Source organism: Elephantulus edwardii, unplaced genomic scaffold (assembly GCF_000299155.1).
Source record: "Elephantulus edwardii isolate Elephantulus edwardi_28Jun2011 unplaced genomic scaffold, EleEdw1.0 scaffold00018, whole genome shotgun sequence".
Classification (NCBI taxonomy): domain Eukaryota; kingdom Metazoa; phylum Chordata; class Mammalia; order Macroscelidea; family Macroscelididae; genus Elephantulus; species Elephantulus edwardii.
Window position 1 is genome coordinate 6,556,390 of NW_006399768.1, and position 14,512 is coordinate 6,570,901.

General features: G+C 34.4%; 1 protein-coding gene across 1 annotated transcript in view; it reads right to left on the reverse strand.

The window, feature by feature from the left end:
- Positions 1 to 14,512, reverse strand: part of FBXO8 (F-box protein 8) — a 45,019-nt gene that overhangs the window by 3,096 nt on the left and 27,411 nt on the right. The gene's annotated exons all lie outside the window — the stretch shown is intronic.

The following is a 14,512-nucleotide window of genomic DNA, read 5'->3' on the forward strand; positions in this document are numbered from 1 at the left end:
ATAAATTCTCTTTTTGACATTTTATTCTTCACATGAGGGCTACTGAGGTCAATGGAAAGTAGAATCAAAGAGTAGCACAGTACATAGACTGCATCTGAAAGGAAAAAGAAGCACTCACATTACTAGTTTGTTTAAAAATAAGGTTCCAATGAGACAAAATAGAACAAAAATGTTCAGAATTTCAAGAGAACACGATTAGAGCATAATTGACTACAGGATGACCATCTTATCCACCTTTCTGGGACTTTCCCAATATTAGCATTTAAAGCTTGGTGCACTGAGAAACTCTTAAATTCTGGGCAAACTAATGAAAGAACACCCTAGCGGAACATAAATTTAGTTATATTCATAATTATGAAATTCAGGAACCATTTTCTTCAGTTGAAAATAACTTTAGTAGGAGTTTATACTCAAAATTTATTCTATATATATATAAACATTTCAGAATTGTCTTTGTTTTCACCTTAGATTTCAAATGTAACATTCCATTCAACTATTCATAAAATACAATCAATCGTATTGTGTATGTTGCCATTCTAAAAAAAGTCACATATTTAATTACATAGAATACTTTTACAAAATATTCTTTTCTATTGTTTTTATAAAGGCATCTTAATAATAAAATTTAATTTGAAAGCATTTCTAATAGTAAAGCATTAACTTCGTAGTGTTTTTGTTGTTGAGTACCATGGAGTGGGAACTGACCCATAGCTGACCCTCTAGTGGGTTCTCAGAGGCAGTTAATCTACCTTCAGCATTGCAGCACAGATATTTATTTCTAGGCCACAAGAGCTCCCTAACTTGGTACTAGAAAATAAAATACAAACATTGTAGGAGGGACAACACAGGAGGGGAAGGCCCTGGATGAGGTGGATTGATACAGCAACTGGAGCAATGGGAATAGGTGTGCTGGAGTCAGTGAAACGGGCTCAGGACAGGGCAGGCTTTAGAGCTGTGTATATAGGGTCACTAGGAGTTGCAGGTGACTTGATGGCACAAAACAATAACAACAATAACACATGATTAATGAACTAATATTCTCTTGAAAATATATTTAAAAGATCTATAAAAGTTACATAACAATTTCAAAAGCCATCTTCGAGGAAAGATGGTTACATCCAAGTGTGAGCATAAAATGGATTTTCTTCTTTATATAATCTTATGGTCATACTGAATGTTTATTACTAAAATAGTATCAAATATGACAGTTCCTACTATTTCTGATAATCATTTGCTAGGGTTACTATGAGTTTTACTTAACTCAACAGCACCTAACAACAAGTTGGCTACAATTACGGTATTTATATTCCAGAATCACATAGTCTTAAAAAAGCTAAATATTATGTCTTTTTAATAATGTTCAACACATTCTGCAATGTGTTTAATAACATAAGCACAGTAAGCATTTTCATACGAAGAAATAAATGAAATTATATAAAATAAAAAAAAATACATAGGAGGCTCACATATATACTCTGAAAACTGCTGTCAGAAACAAATTTTTGGTGGAAATTTTCTATATGTTATCTATCTAATAATATGTAGATTGCGATAAACATAAATTTTTTTTTGTTTTAATTAGACTAGCAAAAATATTAAAAGATAAACAAGAATAATCTTAAAGAACTTACGTAGGTAAGTGGTTTCCCCCCCAAAACAGCTAATTTATTATATTAAAAACAATAGCTAACATATACTAAGATATTCCTTCTAAGTTTATGTATATGATATACTCTGTGGAATCAATGCTACAGCCAAGAATAGAAGCATTTGTAATTACTAGAAACAAAATGTCTCATATATTTTATTCTTGTATTTTTATTGTTGGAGGAAAGGAAGAAGTATTTTACTGCATATACTTACCAGGGCTAAGGCCAAGTTCTCGCATTAAATCAGGGTTACAAGCACAGAACCTATGTGAGAATTTTGTTATAAGAGTTTCAAGATATTCCCCACGCTCTTCAGGTGCATGGATATGTCGAAAAAATTCTCTCAGTGCATTTGGCAAGAATTGGTTTCTAAAATTATGCAACGTCACAAGGTCATCTAAGACATCTCTCCTAGAAGAAAGACAAAATGATACAGCCTTTGTTAATATTTCTCTATTTAAAAGAAAATCAAAGAATGAAAACAAATAGTGTCAAGAAAAAGAAATTATCATTCTTAAATGAAAACATTTTATTGTTATCAGGTCTCACAGTAGAGGTGTAATTCTTAGAACTTAAAAGAAAATCTAGACATTAGCATTTGAAAAATTAATTTAAAAATATTTCATGAACAGATTATATCATAAGAAACTAAGGTAAAACTAATAATTATAAAATGAAGAACAAGGACGTTTTTCATTATTAGAAGAATATAATCTTCAAACGTTTTCTTGGCTAAATCCAAACAGAAACAGAATTCCTTAATGAAAATGTCATATTTTTAAATGTAAATAACAGGTATCTTCTATGTTTGTTTGCCAAGAACTTTCTTCCATCTTGTAATTTCAACTTGTGCCATTCCTTGTCCCTTCCTTGTATTTTAATGACACTATCTACGGAAAGTTTTGATATCTTCTTATTTTTGAAAACTAGCATAAAATTTTTCAAAAATATCTCTCAGTGAAAGGAAGCAATTGGTAAATAGATTGGTAGCTGCTACTCAATCAGAACCAACTTTGTCTTTGGGTTAAAAGCCTAGCTCCTTACTCACGAGGCCACCAGAGCTCCTCTTGGTAAATTCTGTTGTTATGTGATGTTGAGTGGTTTGCAACTCATAGCAACCCTGTGAACAGATTTGAACTCTGCCCTATCCTGTACCATTCTCACCATCACCTATAGAGTTGAGCCTGTTGTCACCATGCCAATCTACCTTGTTGAGGGTCTGTCTTTCCTTCACTGACCTTCCACCATTCCAAGTATGAGGTCCTTCTCTGAGGACTGACACCTCATAACAACATATTTAAAGTATGTGAGACGAACACCATCCTTGCCTCCAGGGTGCATCCTGGTAGCACTTTCTCTAAGAATGATTTCTTCCTTGTTCTTTTCGCAGTTCATGGGATATTCAGTACTTCTCAATACCATAATACATAGGCATTGACTCTTCTGTTGTCCTAAGTCAGTGTCCAACGTTCAGATTTATAGCAAGCAATCTATAAGATCAAGGCTTGGATCAGGCATACTATAGTCTTGAATCTTACAACATTGGTCTTTAGCACTTTGGAAAAGTTCTCAACATCAGATTTTCCTAATGTAACATGTACTGAAGAGCAATGATGTCAGGCTGGAGACTAAGGTGCGCCTCATCCAGGTTATAGTCTTACAATTACATGCTATTCATCAGAGAGTTGGACAGTGAATGGGGATGATAGAAAGAGAATTGATGTCTTTGAGCTGTGGTGCTGGAGAAGAGTGTTGAATATACCATGGACTGATAGGAGAACAAACAGGCTTGTCCTGGAGAGAGTGAAGCCAGAATGCTCCTTGGAGTCAAGGATTCTGAAGCTTCGTCTGACATACTTTGGGCATGTTGCAAGGAGGGATTGGTCCTTGGAGAGGGACATCATGTTTGGGAGAGTGGAGGGATGGTGCAGGAGAGGAAGACCCTCAATGAGATGGAACAATTCTGTGATTGGGGTGGTGGAAATAAGTGTGTTGGAGACAGTAAGGATGGCACAGGATAGAGAAGGGTTTAGGTCTCTTGTACATAGGGTCGCTATGGTCGCTATGAGTCACAAGTGACTCAATGGCACACAACAACAACAACAACAACAACAACAACAACAACAACATGTCTTTTGATGTACTGACTGTTCGGGGTAAGGAGCTGCACACCTAACCTGGAGGAACACAATTAAAATCCATCAGTTGATTTGTACAAGGACAATATCCTCCTATGTGATTTACTGCCTTTGAAAACTAGCTAGAGTATCAGCTATGAGTTGGTTCTGACTCAAAAGTACACACCACCATCAACTATATCCAGGTTCTTCACTGTGGATTCAAGAAAGATGAAAATGTTGACATTTTCAATCTTTCCTCTATCATGATGTTGCCTATTTGTACAGTGGTGAGAATTTTTGTTTTCTTGACTCTGAGATGTAAACCATATTGAATATTACAGTTTTTGATCTTCTGCAGCAAGTGATTAAAGTTCTCAATTACAGCAATCAAGGTGTATTGTCAGCATAACAGAAGTTGTTGAGTTTTCTTCCAATTCTGCCTGATGCCACGTTCTTTTTCATAAAGTTTAGCTTTTCAATTAATTGTTCGGCATACAGATTGAATAGATATAGGGAGAGGATACAATCCTAATGAACACATGGGAGTGTATTAATTATATAAAATATGGTAATGAGATTCTCTATTTTCTATCCCAATTCACACTGTCAGATGTAACTGCCTACATATATTATAGAAATTGTTCCAAAAGTACTTTTGGTTTTTTTGCACAGTAATTTATAAATATTGTGGTCATCTTTTCACACTTTTATATATAGATCTAAATAATTCTTTTTAATGAGTATATAGTACTTCATAGTATACCATTTTATCCCACTAGATGGAACAATTTTCTTATATTCAAGTTAATTATGATTATTATTTACGTACAAAGGTACATTTGTACATATTAAATCACTATGTACTTTTATGTATATACATATATATAAAATATTGCTATCAATAGTATTCTAAGATACAGTTATATTTTGTTACAATATCCTTTAATCCTCACTAAGCAATCACAGTTATATGATCAGAATCTTGGATCTCCAGCAATTGTTTACGAAAGTGATAACCAAATTGTGGCTCAAATTGGTGCATTACTTATTTTTGTAAGTAAAGTTTTATTAGAATTTAGTTCATTAATTTATGTATTTTTGCTGTCCACTTTTACAATTCAAAACAGTAGAGTTAAACAGCTGTGAAAAGTCCAAAATATCTTTTAAAAGAAATCTAGTTTTTATAAATGAAATTTGCCAATTACTTGGGGGGTGGGAGGGGAAGAATGAACGCACACAAAAAAAAACCTAAACAAGTTTCCATCAAGTCGGTTCTAATTCATAGTGACCATATGTATTTATTTCCTATTGTACACGGGGTTTTTGAAGGCCTGCTATCTCGGAAGTACATGCCAATCCTTTTTCCTAGTCTGTCTTAATTGGAATCTCAGATTTAGAACAATATCTGACAGACAAGAATTTTACAGAAAAGAACAGATAAAAGATATTTCCCCGATTGTAGAAATAACCAATAGATTCAGGGTTGTCCCTGCTTTTGACATGTGTGTCTTGACACACCCATTTCCCTGCTCCACCAGCATTCCCTTCTTTCTTCTCCCACCTACTCCACTCACACCTCTCTCTCTCTACCCAGCCCTCGACATGATGGCTTATATCTCAAGCTTTCTGGGTATCTGTGATTCTGAACACCTCAAGCTGCTGCCAATTTCTTATTCTGCGGCCAGTTATCTCTTGAGTTTAGGAATCTGTAAGTCGAAAAACGACTGGAACTACTTCATCAACAGAGAACTACTAGAACTGCAGGCTGGGTTTAGAAGAGGCCATGGTACTAGTGATTATAGCTAATATTAGATGGATCTTGGCTGAATGCAGGGAATACCAGAGGAATGTCTATCTGTATTTCATTGACTAAGAAAAGGCATTTAACTGTATGGATCACAACAAACTGTAGCTAACTCTGAGAAGAATGGGAATCACAAAATACTTCATAATGGTTATGCAAAACCTATATTGGACCATGAGGCAGTTGTCAGCACAAAGCAAGGAAAGACTGCATGTTTCAAAATTGGGAAGGGATATGTCCTATCTTCATACTTTTTTAATCTATATGCAGAACAGATTATCTGGGAGGCTGGGCTCGATGAGCAGAAATGTGGCATCAGGACTGGAGAAAGACTCATCAACAATCTGCAAGTTCATAGGGTTTTTGAAGGCAAGCTATTTTGAAAGTGGATGCCACTCCTGCTTCCACACTTGTTTTAATTGAGGAGCTCCACCAAACACTGTCCACGATGGGTAACCATTATCATATTTGACACATCAGTGTCACAGTGTTCAGCATCACAGCAACCACGATCCAAGACACAGTCTTTGCAATTACTTGGGGTGCATCAGAGAGCCAGACAATGACTAGGATGACAGAAAGAGAATTGAGCTGTGGTGCTGGAGAAGACTACTTAATATATACCATGGACTGCTAGGAGAACAAACAGGTTCATCCGAGAAAGGATTAAACCAGGCTGCTCCTTGGAGATTCTGAAGCTTCGTTTGACATATTTTGGACATACTTTTTTGCAAAGAGGAATCATTCCTTGGAGAGGGATGTCATTTTTGGAAGGGCTGAGGAACAGCATAAGAGAAGAAGACCCTCGATGAGATGGATTGATTCAGTGACTATGGTAATGGAGGTAGTTGTGTCAGAGACAATGAGACTTGCACAAGATAGAGCAGGGTTTAGGACTATTGTACATAGGGTTGCTATGAGTTGCAGGAGACTTGACAGCACATAACGACAACAATATAAGTATTACAGAATAGAACAGGGTTCCTTAGGATTGTCAGTGCCTGTGATCTTTCAGAAGTCATTTGTTAGGTTTATCTTCAGAGGCCTCTCTGGGTGGATCTGAGAAGTCAATGTGTAGAGCTGTAGTTTTAACCAACTGTGCCAGCCATAGATTCCAATATCTGAGACTTAAAGTCAAAAGGGGTCAATAATACCATTTTTATATTGTGATGTCAGGGGTTTATTGTTCAAAATGGCTTTCTTATCCATTGATTGACTTAGACTTTGTCACTGGATGGGCAGCGATATGCAAATGGGGTATGACAGTCTGGTCATGAGGGGATTAGCTGTTCTTGCTATTTAATTGAGCAGATTCAGCAGCAGAATTTGAGACTCTCACTACCAGAAAAGCAGCAGCAGTGAATGAAAATGCACACTCTTTCGAACTAGAGATTCTTGTGCCAGCTAGGCCTACACGAGAGCAGCAACAGTCACAGAAGAGAACCAGAGATCTGAAGGAGACAGAGCCAACCTTATGGCACCAGAAGCCTTTGTTCAAGCTTGCTGGAGAGCTTCAGGGGAGACAACATAACTGGCAGGATTGAAAGACTGATAGTAACACTGGCCTATGCAAGGCTGAAGACTAAAGAGTCTGTTAGCACGCTTCAGAGGTTGTCCTGACTAAGAAATTGTATCCTGTTGCCAACTTTAAATATAACCTTTTAAATTCCCTAATCATGAATATGAGTTTGTAGTCTGTATAGCTACTGCAATAAATTTCAGTTTCAATAAGGCCGTAGGCTGGTGTTGGAATTAGCAGAAACAGGTGGGCAACATGTATGACCTCATGGGAATTAGTTTTGTTGAGTGGATGCTGTTGATGACGTAGTTCTCTTTTGTGGAGTTAGGAGAAGTTGGGTATGGCTGTCCCCATGGTGTCTATATCCTTTTTTCACACACACACACACACACACACACGTTTGCAGACTATTACTGAATTCTTATAGAAGAAGCAGTGAATATGACCAGGGAAGCAACATTTTACCAATTTTTAAATCCAGTGCATTTGAAAATCAAGTATTTCTGTACAGTTTGTATCTCAATGACATTTAGGAGGTTATAAAACATACTTCTGATTAAGATTTGCAACTTAAATAAATAATTCTAAAAAATGCTAAGGCAGAAAAATACACAGAAATAGAAATACATTTCCCAGTAATTCATTAGGTTCGTATGAGAGTTATTTTAAACATGGTAACTCCCTAATGTCATATCAATTATTATCTGAATCTTTTTATGTTCATTGATAGCCAGAATGAAAGTAAATCGAAGGAGTAGCAAATTGGAACAGTTTAACAAGCAAGTACAATCATCATCATCATCTCTGAAAAACATATAATTAAATGTCATATTTTCAGAATTATCAAGCTCATGCATGGCACTTTTGTGTATTTTATACATACAAATATACACACATTTCATATTGCTAAGATTTGTGAATTTATGACTATAATTTGCATTATTATATTTTTATATGGACAATTTCAGAATTCATAACATCTAGGTATCCAAATACTTGAAATTTATTATTAGTTATAATGGAAAAATGAGGGCTATGACTTCCACATATAAAAAATGCAGGTTTTTGACTTGTTATTATACGTAAGATTGGCTTCCATTCTTCTGTGCTTATTATGTTGTTATTCTTAAGTGCTTACGTTGAGTTGGAACCAAATTATGGCTTACCCTCCAGGGGCATTTCAGAGCTTGTAAATTGCACAGGAAGAAACTGCCAATCTTTCTCCCTCAAAGCAACAAGTGGAACTGAATCACCTGCCTTTGGAGTGGTGCCAAAATCCTTTACCAACCAGGCCACCAGATCTCTTTTATCTATTTCTGCATGTAAATTTTTATAGTGACACAATACTCATAAACAAGTCATGAGCTCACAGAGAAAAATGGAAGATATGAGAATCTTTTCATGTTTTTACTTATTTTTTTCAAAGATACAGTTGTTACGTAAAACAGTTGTTAAAATAAAACTTATTCAAAGTATTAAAGAACTTATTTCTCACTAATACTTTATCTTCTTACCTTTCATCAAGATAGATTCTCAGTTTTTTCCAGTTTAGTGTCCTTGTACAGAAGATAAACTTTGCTATTTCCTTTGGCGAGTCATCTATAATACCCTTGGACATAAAGTAGTTCACTCCCTAAGGCAGAAAAACAAATAAATACAAATAAAATTAGTCTTTATAATCTTTAACAATTAGGTAACAGTGGAGCAAAACCTATAAATTATTCTCAGCATAAATAGACTTTTTATAGCTTTAACATGCAAAATACAAGCTAGAACTTGAACTGAAATTATTATTTATGTCTGGTATTTTACATGCAATGAAAAGTAGGAAATTCAAAGTTAAGATTCCTAAAGAAATCCTAATTCAATTTTCTGGCTCATGTCAGTTAAAACTAACTCTACAGAAATATGGTGATGGAAGTAGGGAAGAAACCACTACACAGACTTGAAAATAAGCTTTTTAATGAACACTTCCTCTTCCTAATAGAAAACACAACTTCTTAAAACTCAGATACATATTCTAGTACACTTTTCAAGGAAAAGGATTATTAAGGAAAAAAAAATAATTGTACACATGAAAAAGCAATGTAATTTCATTCCAGAAAGTATAATATTTAACTTAAAGTAGGCACATCACCAGGCAAGTTTATTAGCTGTGTTTGGCAAGTATTGCTACATTCTCCAAGACTGCATTTACAACACATATTGAGGAAAACCGTAAGACAAAATAATTTTAATGCTTTTTATAGGATTTATCTTTGAATTTCCTTTTCTCTGCATGCATTCTTTTTTCCAGAGAAGCATCACTCATTTATACTAACTTTAGATTTAAATCAAAACAACAACAAAACATCAAAAACAAAATCAAACGCTGAAACCAATGTTCTCTCATATGCACGGAGGTCACATTCAAAGAAATGTCTTATGTGGATTTGAATGTGCAGTTTTTGAAATAAAAGGCAGGTGTGTTTATTTCAACTAGCAGTTATCCAGATACATGCACTCACATGAATGCTTATGTCTGGATAACAGCACAGTGTGTGCAGTTAATTGGTAGAGAAAATGACGTATTATATACACGCAGCATACTGTTTTCACACATAAATTCCTTCAGCATTTCTTCATTTTACAAACACACAGTACTCAGAAGTACTGCACACATTAACAATTCAGAGTTGGAAGACTTCTTAAGACTCCTCAAAATAGCAACTTTCTTACAAAAATTATATTAAAAAATGAAAAATCAAGTTCATAGTATGAGGTGATGCTTTGAAAGGTTTTCATTATTTGTGAAATGCAAATAAAAGATAAGACTTTTATATGTAACTAATCTTAAGAGCCATCAGGGCAATATTCTAATAGTATTAGCAACTGCTATGAAACTCTCATGTAAGTTTTATTAGTATGAAAGGAATGATAAGATACTAATTTATTTTAATATATAAGTAAGAGCAAAGTATGAAACTTTTTTGTAAACTCGATCATAAATTGTATTTTTGATCTAATACTTGATACAAGGGTGAGAACATATAACATAACCAAGATGAAAAGAATAAGATTTGTTGGGAATGAGCCTCTCAACAATTTTCTGTTAGAACTAGAGGGCAGGAACTAGAGAAATAGTAATGCCTGCTTCCATCCTCTCTTCCATTCGTTTGAATAACTGAGAGTTGACTGCATATTTACTTGATCTGTGTGTTTAAAAAATTGCAATATTGCAGAAGTATTGCCAATGTCTAATATTATTCTGATTTAAAATAAAGGAATGCCAGTGAAGGACTATTATTTTTGAAAGATTCCTTCCTCATACCTACTTCTAAATATCTATGAAGTATAAAAACTAATTCTAATGTACTTTAAACATTTAAAAAATAAACTCATTAAAATAATTAATAATTATCTCCTTTAGTGTAATTTTATGTTAATTATTGGTAAAACAATAGTATTTACCTCTTGTAAGCATTATAAAAATATACTGTTGGCCATTTCTTTTTTATGGGATACATGGTTAAAGAGTTTAATATCTGACTTAAAATTTCCAATATCAATAAAATATAAAGGAGTAAGTGCATATACACAGTTGAAGAGTACTAACACCACTTCTTGCTTGCTGGGTCTCTTATTTTAAAGCATCATCAACCCTCTATGTCAGCCTTTCTAATAACACAGTCGCCTTGGGCCCTCCATCTAAGACCCCTAGCTAGGCCTTGTGCTGAGCACTACCATCAAAAATCCATGTAAGACATCAGTGTGACCTTAATAATAACATCCAGGACTTTACTCCATCAAGCCAGCTGTGGGTCTTAGTTGAACTGCTTCTATACCCATTTGAGACACCATCCTGCCACATTACTGCAAGCTTCAACTGGATTTGGCAACATGATATTTATACATATGATTTGCTATTAGAGATACCATACTTATTTTGTCATTTTGTTGCATTGAGGGAATAACCTACATATTGTTAATTACTTTTCAAAAAGGTATCTATAGTCTAGCTTATTTATAATATTCTTATGAGTACAATATTTGTCTGTAAGTTTGCTGTACTGAGGTAACTTGTGGGTTGCTTCGATATTGAAAGCTAGGCCACTAATTTGTCAAAAGCAGAGGGTCACCTATGGTAGACAGGCGTTAGTAGAGATCCCAGTTTAGAATAGACTAGGAAGCAGAATTGGCCATCCAATTATAAAATAGCAGACTTCTGAAAACTTTATGGACAAAAGACATTTTCTATCTTCTAACATGAATAGCTATAGTATGATCTGTAGCGCCAAGACTGGAAGTGAATAAAAATTAGGAGAAAGAGCTGCAAACATTCTTTAATAGTTGGAAAGTGAAACGTATGAAGTATAAATGTTGGAAAACTAGAAGTTGTGAAAATAAAATGGATGAATGAACATTGACATCTTAGGTATTAGTGAGATGAGACAGACTGGCTCTAGCTGCTTTGAATTACATAATTATGCTGAGAATGGAAATCAGAAGAGTGATAGTTAAAAGATGAAACAAAAAAACAAGTTACATTGGAAAAATCTGCCATTAGGGACCTTGCCAAAGTGCTAAAGAGTAATGATGTCAGTTTAGGGGCTAAGTATGCCTGATCTAGACCATGGTCTTCACAAATACTTGTTATGCATCAGAAAACAGGACAATGACAACGAATGGCAGAAGAACTGAGACCTTTGTTGGGTTCTAGAAAACACTACTGAACATACCACAGACTGCCAAGAGAACAAACAGGTCTGTACTGGAGAGGATGAAACTAAGATTCTCCATGGAGGCAAGGATTTTGAAGCTCAATCTCACATACTATGGGTATATGGCCAGGAGAGACCAGTCCTTGGAGAAGGGTATCATGTTTGGAAGGGTGGAGGGACAGCACAGGAGAGGATGCTCCCAGATGAAAATGACACAATAACTGGGGTAATAGGAGTAGGTATGTTGGAATCTGTGAGATAGGCTCAGGATAAGACAGGGCTCACAGCTATTGTATATAGGGTCGCTATTAATTACAGGAGACTGACTTGATGGGCATCTAACAACAACAACAACCACCAAGTTAATTATACATGTCACTGTAATTATTACTGAGAGGAATTTGTAGTTGAGGCAAAGCCCTGGAGAAACCCTTTTATCTTTATCCTGTCTATAATTGGAAAAAGCAAGCAAGTCAATTACATATGGACATAAAGTTTTGTTAGATTGAAGAATGACAAATAACAATACAAGTGAATGAGAAAATTAGCAATTTGATTTGAAGATCCTGGATGGCAGAAATGGTTAAGCAAATAGTGGAAAAGTTAGCAGTTCAAACTTGAGGCACCTCAGAATACAGACCTGACAATTTGCTTCTGAATGATCAGTTTTTAAAATCCAATGGAGAAGTTCAATTCTGGCACAAAACTCATTATGAATAAGAATCATCTCAATGGTAAAAGTCAACAGTTAAAGCTGTTATATATACAAAAGACTGCTCATCACATGTTATAAAATGTAACAGAAGGCAAAGATTATCACCAAAACAAGATGTTCGTATGCACTGACACATTTTGTGAAGGGCCCAAATTCCAAATAACCATCTACCAAAATGTAAAAGCTGTAAAAAAGGAAGAATCACAAGGAAGTATAAGCTATGATTCAAATATATAGCTAAATTTTGCTGAGCACTTAGGGGTACTAAATATTTATATATTATTATAAATATTTGTATATATGTTATTTCCTTTAATCTTCATACCACCACCATTGATTGGCAGATACTATTGTTAACATATACTTTGGGCATGTCATTAGGAGGGGGCCAATCCTTAGGAAAGGACATCATGCTAGGAAAAGTAGAGGGTGAGTGAAGGATATTAAGATCCTTAATGAGATCGATTTACACAGTGACCTTAACAATGGATTCAATTGTGACAGAGGTGGATGGCAGTGGATAGAGCAGAGTTCAGATCTGTCATTCATAGGGTCGGCTATGAATCATAGTTGACTCAATAGCATCTAACAATATTACTAATACTATATTATAGGTGGGGAAAACTGAAGAACAGAGAATTAAGTAACTTGCTTAAGGGCAAAGTTACATAACTAGTAATTAGGAGAAATATTAAAGAATATGTGAATTTATTTGTACAGAGCTTTTAGTTGACTGTAATAGAAGTCATTAATGTTTAGGGACAATAGAATTAAAAAAGGGAAAATAATAATTAAAAAATAAAAGTGTCATTTGAACTAATTAAGAACTACAGATACAACTTTAAAATACCACTCAAGGTAATGGCCACCAGTATAAATAATAAAAAGCTGTACACTACTGTGATGCTGTATCTAACCAATAACAGTCAAACAAGATTTTACAAAATTTTTAGACTTTGATTATAATGAAAGTATTATCTAAAATCTTTACATATGATACAAAATAAGAATTATCATATCCTCTTATGATAATGTCCACCAGAGAGTTGACTAAAAATACTGTATTTAATGGATCATTTGCTTCATATTCTTATACTTTAAATACTACAATAAAATCTATGGATGCCTTACAATTGACGATACTAAAAAAATGATGGGAATGTCTTTCAGATAGAGCACAAATATTTTGGAGTGACATCTACTGTAACTTTGGTAGAAACAGTTATTACTTTCAGCTAAGATAACTATTATTAATATTAGAGATTAAAACTAATCTAAAGGTTATGTCACTTGGCTTATTTCAAATTCCAGGGAACCATTGGACATATAAGTAGGTAAAAAAGTTGTCAGATTATAACGAGAAAACAATCAAACAGATTTTCTGCTAAAACAGAATACAAAATTGTAAAAGATTTTCTAAATTTGTAATAAAAATAGAATTCAAAAAAGAAAACATCATGCTCATTTTGGCAATTTGTTTTTTTAATTATTGAAAGATATTATAGGCAAGGTGGGAATGAGAAGGTCCTGTAATGTTCCAATTCTATTCTGAGTTTTAGTTTAAAATTCAAAATCAACATTTTGTCCATAAATTTCACTTTACATCTATCTAAATAAGATAACATATTAGTATCTCTTAGAGCATACTTCACCAACCATCTGCCCATATGTTAAACTATGGTAGTTTACATGTTCTTGTGATTCTCTATGTTACTAGCATTTCAAATGTTAACAGGACCACAAGTTTCAGTGGAGCTTCCAGACTAAGACAAAACAAAACACAACACAACACAACATAACACAACACAACACAACACAACACAACAGTATGATCATCTACAACCTAAACAGTCCAATGGAAATTTACTGATCATAATGGATCATTGTCCAATTCTCTTACTTTGAAGGAGGACAACATGGTGAAGCAGAGGGTCAGTGAAGGAGAGGGAGCTTTATAATAAGAACCATAAAAGTCACAGTAATAGACCTGAATATGCTAGAGATC